General features: G+C 44.6%; 1 long non-coding RNA gene across 2 annotated transcripts in view; it reads left to right on the top strand.

Moving 5' to 3' along the window:
- Window positions 1-20824, top strand: part of LOC105448967 — a 101891-nt gene that overhangs the window by 1980 nt on the left and 79087 nt on the right. For both annotated transcript variants that reach the window (XR_974293.1, XR_974294.1), the window contains exon 4: window positions 201-239. This is a non-coding gene — a long non-coding RNA (uncharacterized LOC105448967). The remainder of the gene's footprint in view (window positions 1-200; window positions 240-20824) is intronic.

Genomic DNA, 20824 nt, shown 5'->3' with positions numbered 1-20824 from the left:
CCAAGTTCAAAAATATTTAAATTATACATTTAATTAAATAACAAGATAAAAATTAAATAATGAAATATTTAAATAATTATTTATATAATCTGTTTTACTCAGTTACATTTTAGTCAAAATTGACATAATTAAATAGACATGATTTTTAAATAGGCAAAACAAATAGAATTTGTAATAATTATAATTATTTTTTTTTTCAGGTATAGCTTTGAGTGTATTTAGTTAGTGTACAACGACTGGTGAGTGAACTAATTCATTAATTATTTGTAGGCATTATCTTTAAATTTTTTAATTTTGGTTTTTGGTTACGATTTCAATCTCTACTCTGTAGAGACGGAAGCGTGGTAGTTCTGGCCTGGTGCTATCCCCATCCACCGGGAAGGTAGCGGTGGGATGCAATTGTTTCAGATGAAGAACGTGGCTCTCGGCAGGGGATGACTCCTAGGTGTTTCCACCCCGGCGCAAAGTATTCCAAAGTATTCGCATCGAGTTATCGAATATAATCACTTTAGCTTATTCGCGAACTGGAAAAGCCATGGCAAATTTATCAATCCTCCTCCCGCGTTCAGTTTCAAATGATGAGGAAGTACAAATTAAAGGATATATACCTTCTCAAATATTGCGAATATATTCGCACTAAATCTTTTTAATTTCCGTTTTCGATTTAGATTCCGATTTCTAAATTTTTAAATTTTGGTTTTCGTTTACGGTTTCAATCTCTACTCTCTAGAGCTTTTTAATTTCAATGGAAACACCTAGGAGTCACACAACACCCCCTGCCGAGAGCCACGTTCCCCATCCGAAACAATCGCATCCCCCGATAACTATCTCCTCCTTAACGTTGTCGCTGAAGCGGAACGTACGTACGCGTGGCGTGGTGTGTGGCACTGGCGACGGCACGGCATATCGATCACCCCATCCCACCGCCACCCTTCCTGTGGATGCGGGTAGCACCAGGCCAGAACTACCACGCTTCCGTCGCACACCCTCCTGCCTCCGCTCGCCGCTCGCACCCTCTTACGCGGAGGGGGATAGTAGAGCCGCACGAGCCTGCCCGCCCCTGATAACTCACAACTCGCCCATCCATCCATCCCCCGCTTTCGTACCCCCTGCTGCCTGCCCCGATCCCCGGATCCCCACGAGCGACCACCGCCACCGGCTGACGGTGCTGTCGGGCCCCCCTCTCGTGCATCCGATGTTTGTTACGCGGTGGCACGCGCCCTGTGCTCTTCCTCGTCGTCGGCGTCGTCGTCGTCGTCGTCCTCCGCACATGTCGATTCTCGCGAGGTTCGGTTGGTTGCATATATTACATGTGTACACGGGGTGTCTCGAAAGTTGCGCGTTGCCTGTCCACCGCGCGCGCGAGAGAGACCCGGAGCCAATTTTTTCCTTCAGCAAAATCAGATAGAGAGAAATCATTGAGTCGTGATTGCGACCTATTCCGAAAGTTCGCCTTTGCATTTGTATTTCAAATATATTAGTATTAGAGTAACTTGTAAAATTCCCTTTTTTTCCTATGTAAATAGAAGCGCGTACAATTTAATACTGTTTCAAGTGTTACAGTTCGCATTGATGCAATAAGTTAAGACGATAATTCTTCAAATATGTCCACATTTCCTTTTACGATTCTATCAAAATTAATACCTAATTGATAACAATTCGAATAGCACAACAATGATAAAAATGATAAACATTCCCTCTGATTTTTCCTATTATTCCTATCTGCTCATTTCTATTTTTTTCATATTAAAATACGCAGGAATACGTATCCTCAATCTACGGACTTACGTGAAAAGCAAAATAGTGAAAGTTATCAATTTTCGTGAATATGCTCGTATTTTAATAAGTAAACATTTCTAATCGCACAGGTTGCTAATCAGGCATCGTCGACGCGCGTTTATCTCGCGTACTGTACATATATACGCGCGATCGTTCATACAGGGTGAAAAGCGTCAGCGGAATGGTGTGGCGCGAAGAGAGGGCTGGGGGGGGGAGGGTGGTTTCGAAGCGATCAGAACTACGGGGTCGCTCTCCGTCCGTCCCCCGGCATCGACGCCACCCTGCTAGCACCCCTCCCTGAATCGCTCTAGTTCGACACGTAGAATTGCGCGCACACATGCACATGTACAACGCACGCACACGTATACACGCGCATACAGATGCGCACGCGAGAGAGAGAGAGAGAGAGAGAGAGAGAGAGAGAGGCGGGGGGAGGGAGAGAGCGGACGCTTCGCTTCCATTCCACCGCTTTCTGGGTTAAGTAGAACATCCTGCGGGACGTCGTCGCCGTCGACGTCGTGTCCGTACCGTCGTGTGCACGATCGTAGGTATATATTATATAAGAGGTACATATGTACACGGGGTGTCTCGAAAGTTGCGCGTTGCCTGTCCATCGCGCGCGCAAGAGAGATCCGTTGCCTCTCCGGGCCTCGTCCTCCTCCTCCTCCTCTCAGGCTTCAGGCAGGTTTTTAATACATATAAGTAATTAATACAAAATTAATATGTACAACACATAGTAATGTATAATAATAACGATCTATGTATATGATTTTACTTAAAATTACAACACACACACACAACAGCTACAGCGGAATTATCACCTTTATGCATGCTTTTCTTAGCACCCGGCAAATCTGCGATAACCAGCGTGGGCTCATCATTCATGTACCGGTCAGTCGGGAGGGGTGAGAAATTTCCCCGGCGAATGCTGGTGATTCGTCACGATATTCCCCGATATTCCGTCCGTGACATCGCACGTCCGCGGTCGAACGATGGGAACGAGATCCAAATGCGCGATACGATGCTCACGATGCCTACAACAGTCGTGCGCGTCCTCGGGCGCGTGCGGTTCGTAAAATCGTTATCGGTGGCCATCACGCATCGTCGCGCCTGAAGGTATAGCTTGGTGTATAGCTCTCGGACGCGGAGGGTAGCCTGAAAATATTCGCGATTAAACGCGCACGAAAGAATCCTCGATATCGGTGTGTCCCGGAGGCTCGGGTGAGGTCCTACCGAAGGGTCTCCACCGCGGCGAAAACAATTTTTCCCAGTGGCAACCGCATCTCGTATTTTGCATTCTTCAAAGTCGAATCACTGTCGAACGCGTTCACCGTTCGTTTTAGATGCGATCGTATTTAAATAGAGACAAGTCGCGATTGCACGCGTTAATTGTACGCATTCCGCAGTCGCGTCGAATCGTACTCGGCACTCCCGATTAACGCGGATCAGTCGCGATTCCATTCGTCGTCTTCTTCATGGCGCACACATACACAATTCATTCGCGAAAACAAGAATAAATAACTGCGATCGTGCACGCGCGCACCCGTACTAATCCCCGCACACACGATCGAATCGCACGGTGCTTTGCACGGTAGCGATCGCATGCGACGGGCACCCTATCGCGTCACGGAGGCCGGAAAAGCAAGGCGAGGAACAGTCGCGACTCGCAGCGTCGCCGTCGAGGCGTCAATTTTTTTTCGCGAAGAAAAAGTCTTTCTCCCCCGCGGACGTGAATGTAGTCGCGCGTCGCGGGCCCAATATATCGCGCACGTCGTCGTACCACCGATTATTGAGGCGTGTCGATTAGCTGCGGAATAGAGTTTCCTAATTGTCCGCGAGCACTTTCTCCTTAATTGCGATAGCCAATCGATACCCTCAAGCGATATTCTCGAAGGTGTCAATAACGTAGACCGAATGTTAATCTGACGCGAATTTGAGGCCGTATTTATGCTGCCGGCGCGGAATATCAATTCCCGAATTAGAATTTTATATTATATATAGATGTCATTAATGCATTTTTCCGAATTAGAATGTTAAATCCATTTGAATTAGATGTTCATTTCTATCAGTGCAGATTAATTTTAATCTCAGTTTAATTTACTCTTCATCTCGTTTTAATTGTTAGAGAACTGGGAAAGTATAAAAAAGTAAATTAAACCGGGAATAAAGCTGATCTATACATTTGTAGGACGCATTAGGGCATCAATTATTTTTGTCCTCCGTTACTAATGACGGAGTCGAATTCTCTCGCGACGACATCGATCACGCGGAACGATGTCGGAAAAAGGAAAGATAGAAAACAAACGTATCCCCTAATCTAACCTCCCCCTCCCATCCTCGGTTTTCTCTCACTTGCGGTCGACCGTACGCAATCAAAACCTAATCAGCCCTCGACTCTCTCCCTCCCGCGCTTCCGTCGAAGGGACGGGGCTTTCGAAGATTTTGCCTCGCACGTGCAAGGGGGGGGGGGTATGAATTTCGGGCTCGTATCCCCGCGCGCGAGCCGACAGTGAAGGAGGGTGGCGGCGACTGGGGACCGGCGGGACGGAGACTGGAACGGGGTAGAGCGTATGGTAATGGCGCGTAATACGATCTGATTGCATTTATGATGAATGGGGGTCGCGCGGCGCGACGGTGGAAAGAGCGCGGGGGGACGGACGCGGGGCGACGCGTGTCGAGTCGGGCGAGCGGTCGGAAATTCTGCTTGCGGTTTAATGACAGCGCCAGCGCTCGCTCGCTCGCTCTCGTTCGATTTTCGACCCCCTCGCGCCTCGTTCGTTCGCCCTGCCGCCGCCACCCCCGCCGTCTCGTCGATCTACGGCACCCCGGAGCTCTCTCTCTCGTTCTCTCTTCTTTCTCGCTTTCTCTTTCTCTCTCTTTCTCTATCGCCCTCCACGACTCACGTGGAGCTGTCTGCACGCGAAAACGTTCACGCACGCATGACCGCTCTTGGCCGGCCCGGGGTGTTTATCCCAATTTGCGCGGAATCTGGAGGAATTTTTTTTTTCTATCTTGCGTAAAGACTGATTTAGTAACTTTTTACGATAATAGCAATAATAAATGATATATACTTTTGTATCTGTGATATCCGGCTTATAGCTTACAAAATTTGATTTATCATTGATTTAACTCCCTGTTGTTCAGCGAATACGATGTCTCTTACAGAATTAAGAATCGGTTTTACCGATATTTTTTTCACGAAAGGAGAAAAGGAGCGAGAATTTTATCCTTGTTGCATTTCTCCCCTCGCGGACCCGCGCGCTAAATAAATAGATCTTGTTACCCCTCGCAAAATCGCGGCGAACGACGCAGGTGACATGAACGCACGAGTACCCTCTCTTTTTTTTTGCTCCCCGTTGCCGTCGACAGCGGCCGGGAGGACCGTCATCCTCGTGGGGAACGCGAAAATGGAATTCACCGCGCACCCTTCCGAACAGCCTGTCTCCTCTCCTCCGCCTCTGGCTTTCGCATACTCCGCAAGAGCGGCAAGAAAATACGTCCCGGTATAATTAAATTCTTTCGCGGTCCACGTAAGCAAACATTGATTGCGCTTCGCGTCCGCTATTTTTTCTCCCTCCCTCCCCCCCTCCCACCCTTCATTTTCGCTTTATCACAATGTTGTTTCTCAGACGTTTCGGGCGAGCATGGGGAGAAAAAAATTTCTCTGTCATTTTAATAATGCGGCGCTTGATTCACATGCACGCCGCGCGTCCGATAATTAATTCCTCCTAAAAGTAATTTCAATTGGAAAATTGCGCGCGCGCGGTTTGAACGAGCGCATATCGATCTTTTCGAACCTAAACAATTCATGGAATCGAACCCGCTTTCAAATCCTAATCGCGTCTATCAGTTATGCAACGTACAGTTACATACGCGAATAAATAACAATTTGCAGCTTCCGTTCCGCGTGATACATTATTATCGCTTGCATTTAAATTTATAAAGTCGCAAGAGTAAAATGTAAATAATTTACAAAGTGAGATAATTGTATTTCACTTGTATCTTTTCGGGTGGACTTACTTTCGGCGTGGACTCTCGGCGTCTTCACGCGAAATGCTCGTATCAAGGAACTCGTGATTTATGGCACCGGCGCTGACGCCTCGGGGATAACGGACCGAGAAAGCCCGTAATTGCGCGCTAATTTTTACGAAGTATTCGCAAATGTCAGCAAAGGCGGTTATTTATCACAGTTTAGAAAACGTGGTCATTGATCGTGATCGGAGTCCTGATCAATTGAGATTTGATGTCTTAAGTCGGAGGCTGTAAACAGGGTAACTACTGATAGCGATGTTGTTTGCGCTCATTTAAGCGAATTATTCATTCATGTTTATCCGCGCTCGTGCTTTATTTGGAATCAGGCTTTTTAATGAACTGAAAAAATAATAAGAATCTTTCTTTATACCAAAATATGATATTGTTATTTTTAAAAGGTTTGATATTTCCGGATTTGACAAGATCGGTTCAACCCTATAAAATTCGGTGTCGAAACTACGAAATTGACTTGAAATAGAAAAAGCTATATCTTGTAAAAGTAGTTTATCATTTTTTGCGATCTAATAAGGATGTAAATATTGATTGGAACTAAAATGTAAAATACATTAATTCAATTTCATTATGTATCCAATTTCTTTGCCAATTTTAATATATGTCTTATAAAATAAAATTTAATTATATTTATTCATATTATTTTATATTAAATATTTTATTTATATTATTAAATTTTATTTGAATTCTTTTGGTGAAATTTTACATGTGAATTTTTTAAAGTAGATTTTATTAGGTTGGGCCCATCTTGTCAAACCCTGCCTGCTACGTCCAGGACGGAGAGCGAAATAGTAACGAATCAGATGATTCGTGTAAGGGAAGATCGCGTGGCATGTCTGTTGCTTATTAACGATTACTTTTAGATGTAAGGAAAGTAAATATATTACGTACGTTTTGCAATGCACTGAATATTTTCATGGAAAATTGATTGTAAAATTTGCCACTCAATGTCAGTATATACTTCGTCGGCGTATGCGATGCACCATTGTGTACGCGCGGTTCTTATATAGGTAGATTTTCATACAGCGAGACTCGGACAAAGTACTTTGCTTCGAATCGTCATTACCGTGCCAAAACGCGAAACGTAACAAGTGCCAGGAGAATACACGATTGTTCCCTACGAACAATTAGCAATCGTTAACGCGCGCGGTCGATCAATTCGCGCAATTAATGGCTTATAAACTTCGAATCGAAAGGGACGGGGTAATCATTGAAGCGCGATTTTGCGCGAATTATTTATTTGAGGTAGAAAGTAAAGCCACAGAGAATGAGAATTAAAAATTATTTCGCTTCGCGATATTCGCCACCATTTATTTAACTGTGCTTCTCGCGTCGTGCTCGGAACTCTTCGTCGGTTCGAATGTGTGACCTTCTCATTTTCAGATAGAGAACGCGGATTAATCGTTAGTCTGGTAAACTGATATTAAGAAATTAGAATTAAGAAATTAGAAAACTATAAAAGAAATCGTGGCTTTGCGCAAAATTTTCGAGAGACTACCTGATGGCAACTCGAGCGATTTTCACGATTTTCGCTCAGACTATCCTCGTGTCGCGCGCCAAAAAGTTACCGTTTTGTCATTCCAATAGAAAAAGAACACCGAGAGCATGTCGCGGGCGGGCTGCGAGTCGCATATACTTTCTCGAGAGAAAAATTGTTCGACACGCGACTCAGTTTACGTTGTAAAGCGTACGAACAACACATCGAGAAACGTAACGTGTAACAGTGTAAAACTTTCCTCCCTTCGAAAGTCACCGAGCGAAGGGTGCGTTCTAAAGACGAAGTTTCAGTCAGAGTGTTCACCGACAGAATGACAAATTCACGTTTGGCGCGTTTGGCGCGGTCCCTTCTAACGAATATGTTTTCTCTAATACATATATATACGTATATACACATTCTAAACGTTCGTCCAAACAACCGCGGAAATCATGCGATATATACCTAACTCTCCGCGTACAATTTCGCCGGAGCCGCGAAACGCGCGTTCTCAACCGCGCTCTCTCGCTCCGCGTGCGTGCATATATACGTGTGTGTTTATCAAAACGCGCAACGCGCGCGGCCGGGAAAAGTAGGATGCAATTACCGTCAGCGAGCGGGCGAACGGCAACGGGCATTTCGGTCACGGCTGTTGCCACTCCCACGTAAAACATAATGCGCCCCGGCTATCATTACTGCTGCGTGACGCCCCCCCGAAAAACGGGGGATGGCGTCCGCGTCGACGAGGGGGCGCAAAAAGGGCGAGGGAGGGGGGGGGGAACGGAGGGCGAACTGCGCTGCGCGTTCCCAGGAGCCCCCGGGGCGCCGCTGCCGGTGCCATTGCCCTCGTCTGCAACGGACGTGATTCGTTATCACGCTTTTGTGCGCGTCCGATTTAGAGCGGTCCGTGATATTAAACTGCGAATAGAAAGGAAGGGAGAAAGAGAGAGAGAGAAAGAGAGTGACTGCAAAAATCGGCGGTCTGAATGATTTGCGCGAGGCGATTATACGGTTTGAAAAAACCCGGGTTTTTTTTTAAAAAGCCCAGCCCAGTGGGCTTTTTGAAATTTTATTCTCGATATTCTTATTGGGTACATTTTTCATATCGTCATTCGCCTTTACTTCTTCTTTCATCCGACGCAACATTAACGTCTTTATGATCGTCGCCAATCTTTGATGACATTTGGCATCCTTCTTGCGTACTCATCGTCACAAAAAGTCACAAAAGCTTGTAAAAATTTATCGTTTTTTGCGATCTAATAAGAATGTAAATATTAATTGGAACTATAATGTAAAATACGTTAATTCAATTTCATTATGTATCTTATTTCTTTGCCAATTTTAATATATATCTTATTTTATAACATTAAATTATATTCATTTATGTTAGGTATTTGATTTACATTATTAAATTTTATTTGGATTTTTTGGTGAAATTCTGCAGGTGAGATTTTTAAAGTGAAGAGGAGAACCTCTTCCTCGGCCCACGTCCCTCCTGCCCTCTCTCTCATTCACCGCGCGCTCGTACTATTTTTTTCCTTCATCCCCCAGCCTCATCCCATCACGGCATCTCATCTCCTTTTCCCTCCCGCCCGTCTCTGCCATTTCGCTCGTTTCTCCTCTACGTCGCTCCTTTCCTCTTTCTCTTTCGTCACTATGTATGTGCCTTCCCTCTTTCCGTCTCTCTATCTCTCTCTTTCTCTCTCACTCTCACTCTCGCCTGTACCTCATTCATTCTGTCTCGTTCTTTCTCGTTCACGCTCGTTCCTCGTTCCCTCATACTCTCCAAGCCTCTCCAACAGCACCTCCACCTTCGAACGGCCGCAAGCGCAAGCACTCACGGAGGCGACTCTCTCGCGGTCCTTCCCACTCTCTCTCCGGTCACCGCCTGTACAAGAGTTCCATCGCTGCCGCCAGTTCCTCCACCTCTGTTCTCTCTCGTCTCTTTCTTTCTCTCTCTCTCTCTCTCTCTCTCTCTCTCTCTCTCTCTCCCTCTCGTTGCACAGACAGAGAAGTGGGTGTAGGCGAGGTGGTTAGAGGGCTGGAAACTCAACCCGCCCTAACGAGCCGGCGTTCGGGTCGCGTTCGCTATCACCCACGCGAGTCAATGACGTCACCGCATGAGAGACCGTTAAAGAGCGTTCACAATGGTCAAGCGATTTTTTTCTAATTTTTCAGAAAAATCGCAACATCGATCGTACAGTCGCACTGATACGGATAGGGTCCTCCAATTTAATATTCATCATTTTTGCACCGTTTGACTTTGTTTATACAATTTCTTGCTTTCTTTATATAAAAATAATAGTATCTATTCTCTGTTAATATAACGCAAGTGAAGACACAGTTTTCTGTTATTTAAATTTATATAAATTTAAACAATGATGCATATAACTATCTGATGGAATTTTTTTTATTGGCTGATTTTTGATACAAATCGATTGTTTTAATCAAGAGGAAAAAAAAGGAAATTTTTTAGCTGTAAATAAATTGCAGAGCTAACTCGCTTTTTCTCGGCGCGATCGCGGAATGGGATTTTCGGCGGTGGCCGAAACCACCGGAAGTCGGGCGTCACGAGCTCTTCCGTTGCTCCGTCATTTCCGGGCAGGCTTGTAATTTTCGCTCCTATAACGCCGCGTACGTGGCGACCCCGCGTTCTCGTCGGGCGATCATCGATCAATTTCGCGGGGAAAGAACACGCGGGATAAATTGAAAAATTGTCAAGCTCGAATTGGTGGGGTGGCCGCCGAAAAAGGACGGGAAAAAAAACGCGCGTGCACACGTCGAGATTTTTTTTTTGTTCGATTGAACGCACTTCCACAGCGGCGTGACACACCGCTGAACATCGTTCGCTTTAAAACAACTGCGAAACGGTATTATTTGTCCGTCGAAATTTCCAAGAGCGGGATAGCGGGCGACGATTTCTCGTGTCACGTGTGTGTGTGTGTGTGTGTGTATACGGAGAAATTCGGAACGCGAATCTTTGTCGAAGAGTCCATTCGATGAACGAATCCGACGAGTCCTCCGGCTAGCAACTAGTTTAGGTATTCTATAGAATTGAGCTGTGTTCGTTTATTGATTCATTAAATACGTAAAAATTGCGTAATATTATATCAGATAGTTCGAAATTGAGAAATAAACTTATTTTCTAAAATTTTAGAGAGAAAGAGAGGCTGCAGAATCTAGAAAGATAAAAATACATAAATTTATAAGATAAAAAGAAAATAAATTTATAATTTACTAATGATTAACAAAATTCATTATTAATAACGAATTTACTTAATTTGATAATTAATTATAATTATAATTTTATTTTATTTTATTTACCAAGAGAATTCTGCGATTTCTTTTCAAATTTACTGTCTTGTCCTGCGTCTTCAGCATTCATTGAGCGATTTTTTTTCAATTTTTGGATTTGTCTAGTCGAAACTACGAAATTGACTTGGAATACAAAAAGCTATAAAACTTGTAGGGGGGGGAGGAGAGAAGAGTGCTTTCCACGTCCCCGCGCGATTCACTTCCGCGTGAAGCTCTCTCGAGGCGGCATCGCCATCAAGCGGAGCGTATCTCTAGCCGCATCGTCGTCGTCCCCGAGTCCTCGTTACCTCCACAACCACTCTCGCGCGACCTCCCTCCCGACGATCTTCATTCTCCGTCCTCCTTCAACTCCCTCTCTTCCCTCTTAACCCTCCCCGGTGCCACCGGGTGGTTCGGCGCTACGGCGCCCCGAGTCCGCCGTGCCGCATTCAGATGAGCCTATTTTCCGGCCCGTTGCGATCGCCCTTTACACAACCGGGTGCGCGGTTACGAGGAGAGGCAGAGGGCGAGAAAAAGATTACGGGGTTGGTTCGGCGGTGGCGGGAGAATCGCGGGCGGGGGAGGAGGAGGAGGAGGGAAGAAAGTAGCGAGAGAGAGCGGGCTCGATAAGAGCCTCGCCGACAGGATACGCTTGCCCGAATGAGCGCGCGCGCTACCGTGCTCTCTCGTGCTACATGGTTGCTCGAAGAACCGCGACTGTCTGCGACAAGATAGCTTGACGAGATTCAACTGACTTTGACTCCGTCGCGTTGCAAACTAATCTTGAGAAACGGTTGAATACTGAACGTATCCTATATATTTTTTCCCTTCCCTATTTCCATTTACGTTCTACCGGTCTCGCTTAAAGAAACGTTGATCAGTTTTGACGGTAGCTTTTATTGTAGAAACGTTAAATATTTCTTTCATTTCTCTTATTCTCCTCTCGTCGTCTAGATTTTTTTTTATTTTTTCTCTCTTTTTGCCGGGGAAGAGAGAGAGAGAGAGAGAGAGAGAGATCAGTAAGTTTCCGCGATGACACGTGGATGAAATTGGATATATTGCTCTGTCGTAATAATTTTTTATTTAATGCTTCCATATAGGCACTCGCGTATTATTCGAATATATCGCGTCTGAAAATGGGAGAGGGCAAACGCGTGTTTCGCTTTCGGTCAAAAACAAAATAAAAAAAAAAGAGCGGAAGTTGAGGGAACGATCGGTTTGGCTGTATCCCCCGTTGTCCGTCCATTATTTATTCGGCGAACTATGCATTCGTAATCTGTGGCCGTATCGGTCGCGCTTCTGCTCGATTCGCTTTTTTGCGTGCTCCGGCCGTCGTTTTTTTCCGCATTTTTTTCGGCAAAACGCGCGACGCGCTCTCTCTTCGAGACCGGAAATGAACGATGCGCGCTCGTGGCCTCGCGCCGCCGCGCCGGTGTACCGCGCGTCCGTTTGACACACGCCGATCGTACACGTCCATGGAAAAAGGGCATGGTTCCCCCTTTTTTTTCCTCGCTAAACGAATGAGATCGCAGTTGTGTCTAACTTGTGTAAATCGGTAAACGCTGCGGCATTGTAAATCGTTTAGGAAACTACGATCTTTCAGCGAGAACGAAACTCTCATCAAAATATAGAAAAGATAGAAAAGATGTATGTCTTTTTCTTTTATAGGATAAAATGTCAACTTAGATTTTATTGAGTTATATTGGATTTTTTCGGGTTTTATGAGTTTTTATTTTTTATAGTTTATTAATGATTAAACTCATAAAACCCGAAAAAATCCAATATAACTCAATAAAATCTAAGTTGACATTTTATCCTATAAAATAAAAAGTAAATTAAGTAAATTATTATTAATTAATTAAGTAAATTTATAATAACGAATTTACTTAATTTAATTTATTAAATTTTATTTGGATTTTTTGGTGAAATTTTACAAGTGAGTTTTTTAAAAGTCTTGTCAAATCCTGCCAAATATCCTATTCTTTAACAATCTCTAAGAAGTAAGTAGAGGATTATATAATTCGTCAAATAGTAACGGATCTTTCGGTCGTATTAAAATTAATTTAAAACGACTAAATTGCGTATATAAAATTTCAACTGTTCTATTAAAAAAAGAACTTTGCATAAATCCCTCGAAATATGATAGCGCACGGTCATTCGTGGGCCGTAGCGTTGCGTCGCTAGACAGCAGGACAACAGAAAGTTTTCGGAGAGACGTGTGCCATTAACGAGAGACTGGTCCCCGCCACTTATTCCGAATCCGCGGACGTCCCTCGTGTCGGGACGGTCGGAGTCAGCGAGCGACCGCCTAGCTCGCCTCTGGGGACGACGAGGGTCACTTGAAAGTTTCGCAACGACGACGGCGCGGCGCGGCACGCTACCGGTTCAACCATGTGCGACGACGAGGGTCGGCCGTCACTTCAGAATCCCTCCTCGACGGCGCGCTCGGCGAAAATTATACAAATTCGTCCTCACAACCGTCTCGCAGCGCAAACCGGATCGTTACACACCGCCGCCAGAATTGCCGGTGTCCGATCCAGAAAACGCGAAACAAGCGAGCTGCACTTTCGTATAGCTTAGTTAGGTAACAACGACGTCTGAGAGTATATCGTTTCTTCTGTCGATCAAAAATGATTTCTTCGCCTACGGCATGACCAAGATAACCAGTTTTTTTTTATACGGTAAAATTAACCGTCTTGAAATTATCGAGACGATAGAACGTGGGCGGACTAAAGTTTGAGGTTTCGCCGTTGATTGCTAAAACGAGCGTAATTCTAGCGAGAGCTTAGGAATTTTGAGAAAACCGGAAAATCGATGGAAACGCGAAAATCCAAAGAAAAACTTTTCACGACAGCTCTTCGCTCGGTAAGCATTCGCCATCTAGTATCCCCCCCTCCCCCTCGAACGATCCGTTTGCTTCATCTCTCATTTCCTTCAGCGCGTTTCTGCTTCTCTCCTTGATCCCTTCTGTTAGCCGGTGGTCCACTTGGGTGGCTCTCGGGCGAATATTTGCCGCACGCGGCAACGCCGATATTGCCCTACAGGCCGTTTCAAAGGTTTCTTTTTTTTTTCAGATATGAAAAGTACTCGTTTGTCAGGTACAATCGAGATTTGTGCAGAGTAAAAACGCTTTCCAACTAGCAGCTTTAAAGTTGATTGTATTTGAATATTTTAATATATTCATGAAATGCTCAATTTTTTTTCAAACTGCAAACACACACTTCAAACTTAGAATTCTCATAGAGCATATTTTATCGAATTATAGATTATTATTATCTTATTAGCTTGATTTGATTTTTTCGCCCCCGTATTGCAATTGAAATCTCATAATCTCGTGTATTACGCTCGTAACTTCGTACTCACAACTACCGAACGCCCGGAGCTCTTCCCGTTTTCCTTCGTATAGGTGCAATTATGCGAGCACGGCAATTCGTTGCGTCTCACACGCGTTACGATCGATGCGCATTTTCCCGCGGAAAGAACTGAACGGGTTAAAAAACCAGAGGGGTGCGCGTAACATGGGATGCATGCCGGGGAGAAAGACAGGATGTGTGGCGAGAGAAGGAGAGAGAGAGATATGCGAGACGAGGTGCGTACACGCCTGTCGCGAGATTTTCCGGGAAATCGCCGACGCGACATCCACAAGCGGGAAAACTTGTAATTGGTTTGCGGTAAGCCGACGTTTAAATTTTGGAACGCTCGCTCGCCCGCTCGTGTTCACGTGCATTACGCCGGAAACGGACGCGAGCACGCAACTTCCGCAATTCGACTAGTTTAGGAAAAAACAAAGCTATCCCATCGGCCCCTTTTTTTCGCCTCGTTCGGCGGTTTCATCAGTTTTGCGGCTCGTAAAATGTCACGTATGCGCTGCTACGGATGGATGTGATTTATTTACCAGTTACATAAGCCAGTTACGTCGATTGATAGATCGTCACACTGCGGAGGATTTCATTGGCATAAAGCAGAATTTATCAAAGAATATTTCATCGAGATCTGCCGTTTCTCACTTACGTATCCATTAGATACTTATACTCGTCGCGAGAATCGCGACAGTTAAATATTCAAAAAGATGCTGAGTTAAATTAGAATATTATATTTTTATTGGCAACAATACTAATGTAAAAAATAAGGAGAGTAATTAAGATTATATAGAATATTTGGATGGATTATGTAGGATATTTGTTTTAATTTAATAATTTGTTTGTATTAAAATTTAATAACAATTCAGATTAGAAATTTGTGATGCGATGGATTCTTTTTTAATGCGTTAACATATTATCTTTGTAACTTTTTGTCGAGTTCTGCCAAATTCTAAACTTATATACGTCTCATATTATAAATTTCTACGCGATGGTTTTATTCTCGTAGATAGAAGATCGTGTTCTTCTAGCTGGAATCAAAGGAAAATCCTCTCTCTGCTCTTCCCTCCTTTGAAACTCCCACGATATTCCCTCGCATTCAGCAGCGGATCCAGATCGTGCACGTTGGCACATCTCGGCATTCGCGAATCTTAATTCCGCGATGTTTCCTCGCTTACCGCTGTTGCGCGAATAAAGGCGCGTCGTAAAAGGGGGTCGGGAGCTTTTCCATCGCTCAGCCATTGGTACTCGGAAATTTCGCTTTGGAGGTCAGTGGAGTGCTCGCTCGTCGCTGAAGGAGCAGTGACGAAGAAGGAGAGCAAGAGAGAGAGAGAGAGAGAGGGGGGAGCAAAAAGAGATGAACATCCGCGGCTTTTGCCGCTAAAGACGCATAGTTCGAATTTCCCCTCGACCCCTTCTCGCTCCTTTTACCACTCGGACGGTACTCTTTCGGCTTCCCTCTCATCTTCTTTTCCTCGCCGGCTCTCTCTCTCTCTCTCTCTCTTTCTCTTCTCATCCCGCCCAGAAAAGACGGCGTCTTCTTTTTCTCTCTCTTTCTTAGAACGACTATTCCTCTTTCTCCATCCCTATCCTTCTCTTTTTCGTCTTTCCTGCGCAGCATCCATCGCCTCTTCCTTCGCACTCAGCACTTCCGCCATCCCTGCAACCTGCCCCCGCACTCGTCTTTTTTCCTCTTTCCGACCGCGCGCGGAGAAGAAATCGGGAAAAAGGAAGACGCGCGGGAGCGAGAGGTGGGTGGCTCCTCTTCTTCTCGCCACGACGTTCCTTTTTATCCGGCATGGTGGACGCGGAATAAAAGGCGAAAGCTGCTCGACTCTTTTGATGCTGCGTCTGGCTCAACAGCGCGCTTCTTACGTGTGTACGAAACGTTGCCATATATATATATAGGTATATATCGGATAGCAAGAGCGATTTTGCCTTTTCTACGCGCGAGATTTTTTACGTAAAAGAAAATACATATATCTTCCTCTGTAGGATTGTACAAAATCTTACATAAGGCTACCAACGATCGTCTTTCTATGAATTTTCTATATTTTTGAAAATTTATTCTCTTGTAAAATTCACCACGTATATACATGTGCGACAAAGCCCTATGTAAGTTATCGCAGCGATGATTATATTTACATTATCATCTCTCGATATTTCTCTCCTTATAATAAATTCGCTTTTTGCGCCAACAAGCGAACGCTTAGTTTAGCCGCAACTGCGCGGTTATCGTTTTTTTTTTTTTTTTTCGCAGCGACGATCGCCGTGATATACAAGGACCGAAATTCCCCTTTTTCCGTCTCTCGGGGCGCTTTAACCCTTTTCCTGGAAACTGCCGGCCGACGACGTTATCTTCCGCAACGTGCACGATTAATAAAACCGGGATTCGCCCCGACGGTGCGGGCGACCGGCGAAGGTTTTAATCTTTTTTCCCCTTCCGCGCTAATGGCCGCTGTAGAACCCGACGCGGTATTGTGCCGGGGTTTAGGAGGATTACCACGGTCCACCTCGACAACCCGCCGGGTATATCAGGGACTCGGTGATCCTGCGAGCTCACCCTCTACCTTCCGCCCTCCGGCCCCATCACGATAGCCTGCCATGGCTGTCGCAATTGTCGAGAATCTCCCGGTTTTGCATGCAGTTTCTTGCACGCCCGAAAATTTGCGTGAACGCGAAACTCTCTCTCTCTTTCTCACTTTTTCACGAAAATGGCATATCGCTTTGGAATTTTACATTACGTTATTGCGTTTCTTCGGACATATTTGAATATGTAGAGTGTTTTGGGAGTTTTAAATCGTCATATTTCAAAATATCTCGCTATGTAGGATCCTAAATGATAATAAGATAATGATAATGAGACAGCACTACTACACCCCCCTCACCGCGGATTAAACATCCGAATTGCCTTGCGCTCCAGCCATAAATTCTTAGATTCAGCGTTGTTCAGCGTTTTGTTGATTTCTTGATCGTTGTATTTGTATTTTTTTATTTTATTTTCCGTACTCGTGGACGCGAGCGTAGCCGTAGATTATACACGTTTTTATTGGCACTGTCTGTACTATCATTATCAGTACTGTCACAATGCACATTAAAGTTTTGCACCGTTGATTTTACGGCTTTTGCGCCGTACGTTTTTGTGCCTCTCATCGAGAAGAAGCCTACGACATTTTTCTTTGTTCCTGTACGCGGCAAAGGATCTTTTGTGTTCATATTTTATTTCAGCGCGCGATATTACGTACGACAGACCGGGACAGAATGGTCCAAGCAGGAATTCTATCATTTACTGATTTGATATTTTTGGCAACCACAACAGATTTTTAACAAGTTGAGTTTCATGAGTAAATAATAAAATTTATTCATTTTGGACGTATATAAAAATTTTCTCCATTTTAAACACGGCCTGCTTTAAGGGGAAAACTTAATTATCAATGCTAGAAATTGTGAAGAAATGAGCTTGCATAACTCGATTTGAATTACATCTATTCATCAATTTGGTCTGCTTGTCTGTAAAAAAATTTATTCTGCCTTTGAAAAAAATATTTTATTTGCATTATCTCACATCCGTAACGTTTTCTTATGCAATTGTCCGAAAATATTCGTCGTACGAGCGAATCGATATGAAAAAACCGCATAATCCCCCCTCGGTGGAAATCGCGACTCGCTAAAAACTAACGTTTCATACGTCCGCGTCGGCGGGTAATTTTTTCCGCATTGCTCGCACAATAATTTTCCGCGGTGCGCGCTGTCGCACGAGAGTGACGTGGCGATTTTTCCCTTCGCGCCTGTCACAGCTCGTGGCGCCCATAATACCGGGCCCGGACCGTTATCCGCAAGTTTAAACTTTCATCGAGCGATCTCCTGACCCAACTTTAGCTAGTGGAGAGCGGAGTGGTGGAATAAAACCGTACAACCCGATTTAAGCGAGACGCTCTATTCCCCACAATACTTTGATCTTCTATACTTTGCGAAAATTATCTCACCCAATACACGTTAAAATGTGATATACCTATTCAATAATTTACATATATATTATATTCTATCAATAATTTATCCTCTGTTCCATTTTTCTTTTACTAACCGAGACGTCAAGAAGTCCGATTTAAATTAACTTTTATTTCGGCTTACTTTTTGATCTCTTGAGAATATATGGTGGAACTGCTATTAATTAATTCATTACACGAGTAAATAAATATAAAGTTATTTCTTAATAATTATAAAATAAACTGTTTAATGTTACACTTTATATCCGACCTCCTTCGCATATTTTCAGTTTCTTCCTTCTGCTTCAAATTTTATGAAACAGTCGCGGTTGAATTAAAATCAATTACTTCATTGCAATTATATCTTTGTATTTAGTCTAAAAACAATATATTGATTTTGGGGAGAAATTAATAACAGTAGCGACTTCTTCATTTGTCCGTTCAGATTCGTTTCGTCGGATAATTAATAATCAAGAAATATATTAGACAACTCCATGCAGTCTGAATCGGGTTTTAGAACAGAGTCGCTGCCGGGTATCACGACGGTCACGCTCGTGCGACCACACGCTCACGCCTCGCGCGTTGCTGCACGCTTGCGTAACAGCCTCCGCGCGCGTGAGGAAGGCGAAAGCAGCCGGCGAGCATTTACGCGCGGCAATAACGCGGGGATATGTATAGCATTCGACGTAACGAGGCCCGATATTTTCCAAGAAAACCCGAAGGCGGGCGGGCTGCCTCGCCTTCTGCATCGTAGACAGCTCGTTCGAGGGATTACGCGCGAAAATCGATCTCGCACGCGCCGCGTCGGAAAGCTGCTCGATTGCGAGTAAAAAGTGGGAAGTCCCGCGGGGAAGAACGCGACGCGTTCTCGAAACGCTTTCAAAAATTTATCGCGATATCGGATCGATCGTTTCGAGTTGAACGGGTCGATGTGTAAATCTGATAAAATTCAATTCTTGAACTCTTGTCTCTTTATCGCGAATTAAAAAATGAATAATTAAAAACGCAAAAATTATACGTTTTTGCAGTAATATTTCTTAAGAATTATATTATTGCTTACAAATTTAATTCACTATTACAGTTACGGCCTATGCGGTAAATCCGATTAATACTTTTGTATCATCTCCCGAGGGGAGGTGATATTATGATTCACCGTGTGTAACACGACAAATGAATTATTTCCACGTGACGAGAGGCGGCGTAATACCGCGTACGCGATACAAGTGTGCCGGATATACGTTCGCGTAAACGCGAAAGACGGAAGAGACTGGCTACGCGTGATAACACGTACACACGTCGCATGCCCGTGGCGCACATTCCGGACGCGAGATCGACATGGCCGGGACACCACGGGGAACCGGAGATATCGAGACTCGATATTCTGTTCAGAAAGAGAGGGAGAGAGAGAGAGAGAGAGAGAGGAAAAGAGAAAAAAAATAGATAAAAAGAGAGGACGGGAAAGAGGAGGAGGAGGAGGAGGGAAAAGGAAAGAGAGAGCCAGAGAGCCGTACGTGCCGTGTCGGTACGTCATGCACACGAAAGCCCTCCACGAAAGACTTTAGCGTCACCCTCGGCGGGTATAAAACGTACGTGCCTCTCGGTAAAGATCGCCGCGAAGTCATCTCTTTGCGTTTCTGCGGCGCCTTCCTTTCCACGTATCCGTAAAAGCGTTGAGTATGAGACGACCTCTCGAAAAAAATAAGTGTGAGCGACGTTTCATATTAATTTCTATTGAAATTCGTGCGAGAGAGAGAGCGAAAACTTTTGTAGCCGAGCTGCGAGTTGAGGCGAGGAAAGGAACGTATTAGTGCGCTCCGCGCGCACATATACATTTTCAAAACTTGTATGTTAAATTATTTAAATACGAATTGTGCACAATAACTACATTATTTCTGCGATGTGGTATGACCGCGTGTAATTAATATATCTGTACTTATATTTGGTATTTGACATGAAATTGTCACGTGGCGGAATCACCGCGGCGGCGGTTGTCACCGACGATCGCCGCGATTCATAGAGTATTCATTGTACTCGTTACGGTCGTTCCATAAATCTTTGCACTTTCGGCATGCTGCTTAATGGCGAAATACACAAAGCTTGTGGAAACTAACGTATTCCATTATCTCTAGATTGCGTAACATTGGCGTTGTACACACCGCGCTTTTCGCGAAGATAATTATTTTATCCTTTTTGGTGTGACATCGCTCCGCTTCTTGATCCGAATCTCGGGAGTTAAAACTAGTCATGTTGTAATAACAATAATTAACAGTAGCCTCATACGTCGCGCGAACATCGTTAGGATTTTTAGAAAGTCGCACCTCGATATCATTTCTTTCATATTGGTGCGCAGCTGCGTAAATGTAATTTATTACAATTTTAACAATTTTAAAGTACTTCATATAATTCCAAATAGTCGAAATTATCAATCCGAATAGTGACGTATCTTACGGAAACCAACTGTCAAATTGTTAGGATTAATAGTTCTCCATAGACTATGTCAGGCACTATCACATACCCAATACTCGCTAGGACCGAGAATGACGAGGTCTGCCGATGTCAGGGAATCGAGCTCTCGAACTGCCGAGCTGTCGGAGGAGAGGATGGAGGGTGAAAGGCGAAAGAGAGAGAGAGAGAGAAGGGAGGGAAAGAGACAGAAAGAGAACGCTCCTCATGACTTTTTCTTTATCGCGGCAGCGGCGCTCGTCGCTCGAGGTTTACGAGCGAGGTAGGGCGGCTCTCTTCGCTCGTGGGTATCGCCGCCGGGTTTCGGGGGCAGGGGACCGGTACGGGCGGCGGTTATTAATAACGCCGCGATAAACCCGGGGTTAAGCCCCGCGGGGATGACGGCCTTTGGCAAAAAGCGGAGAGAGAGAGAAAGAGAGAGAGAG

This window comes from Wasmannia auropunctata, unplaced genomic scaffold (assembly GCF_000956235.1).
Source record: "Wasmannia auropunctata unplaced genomic scaffold, wasmannia.A_1.0 LD336078.1, whole genome shotgun sequence".
Classification (NCBI taxonomy): domain Eukaryota; kingdom Metazoa; phylum Arthropoda; class Insecta; order Hymenoptera; family Formicidae; genus Wasmannia; species Wasmannia auropunctata.
This window is presented reverse-complemented; position numbering and strand designations above follow the sequence as displayed.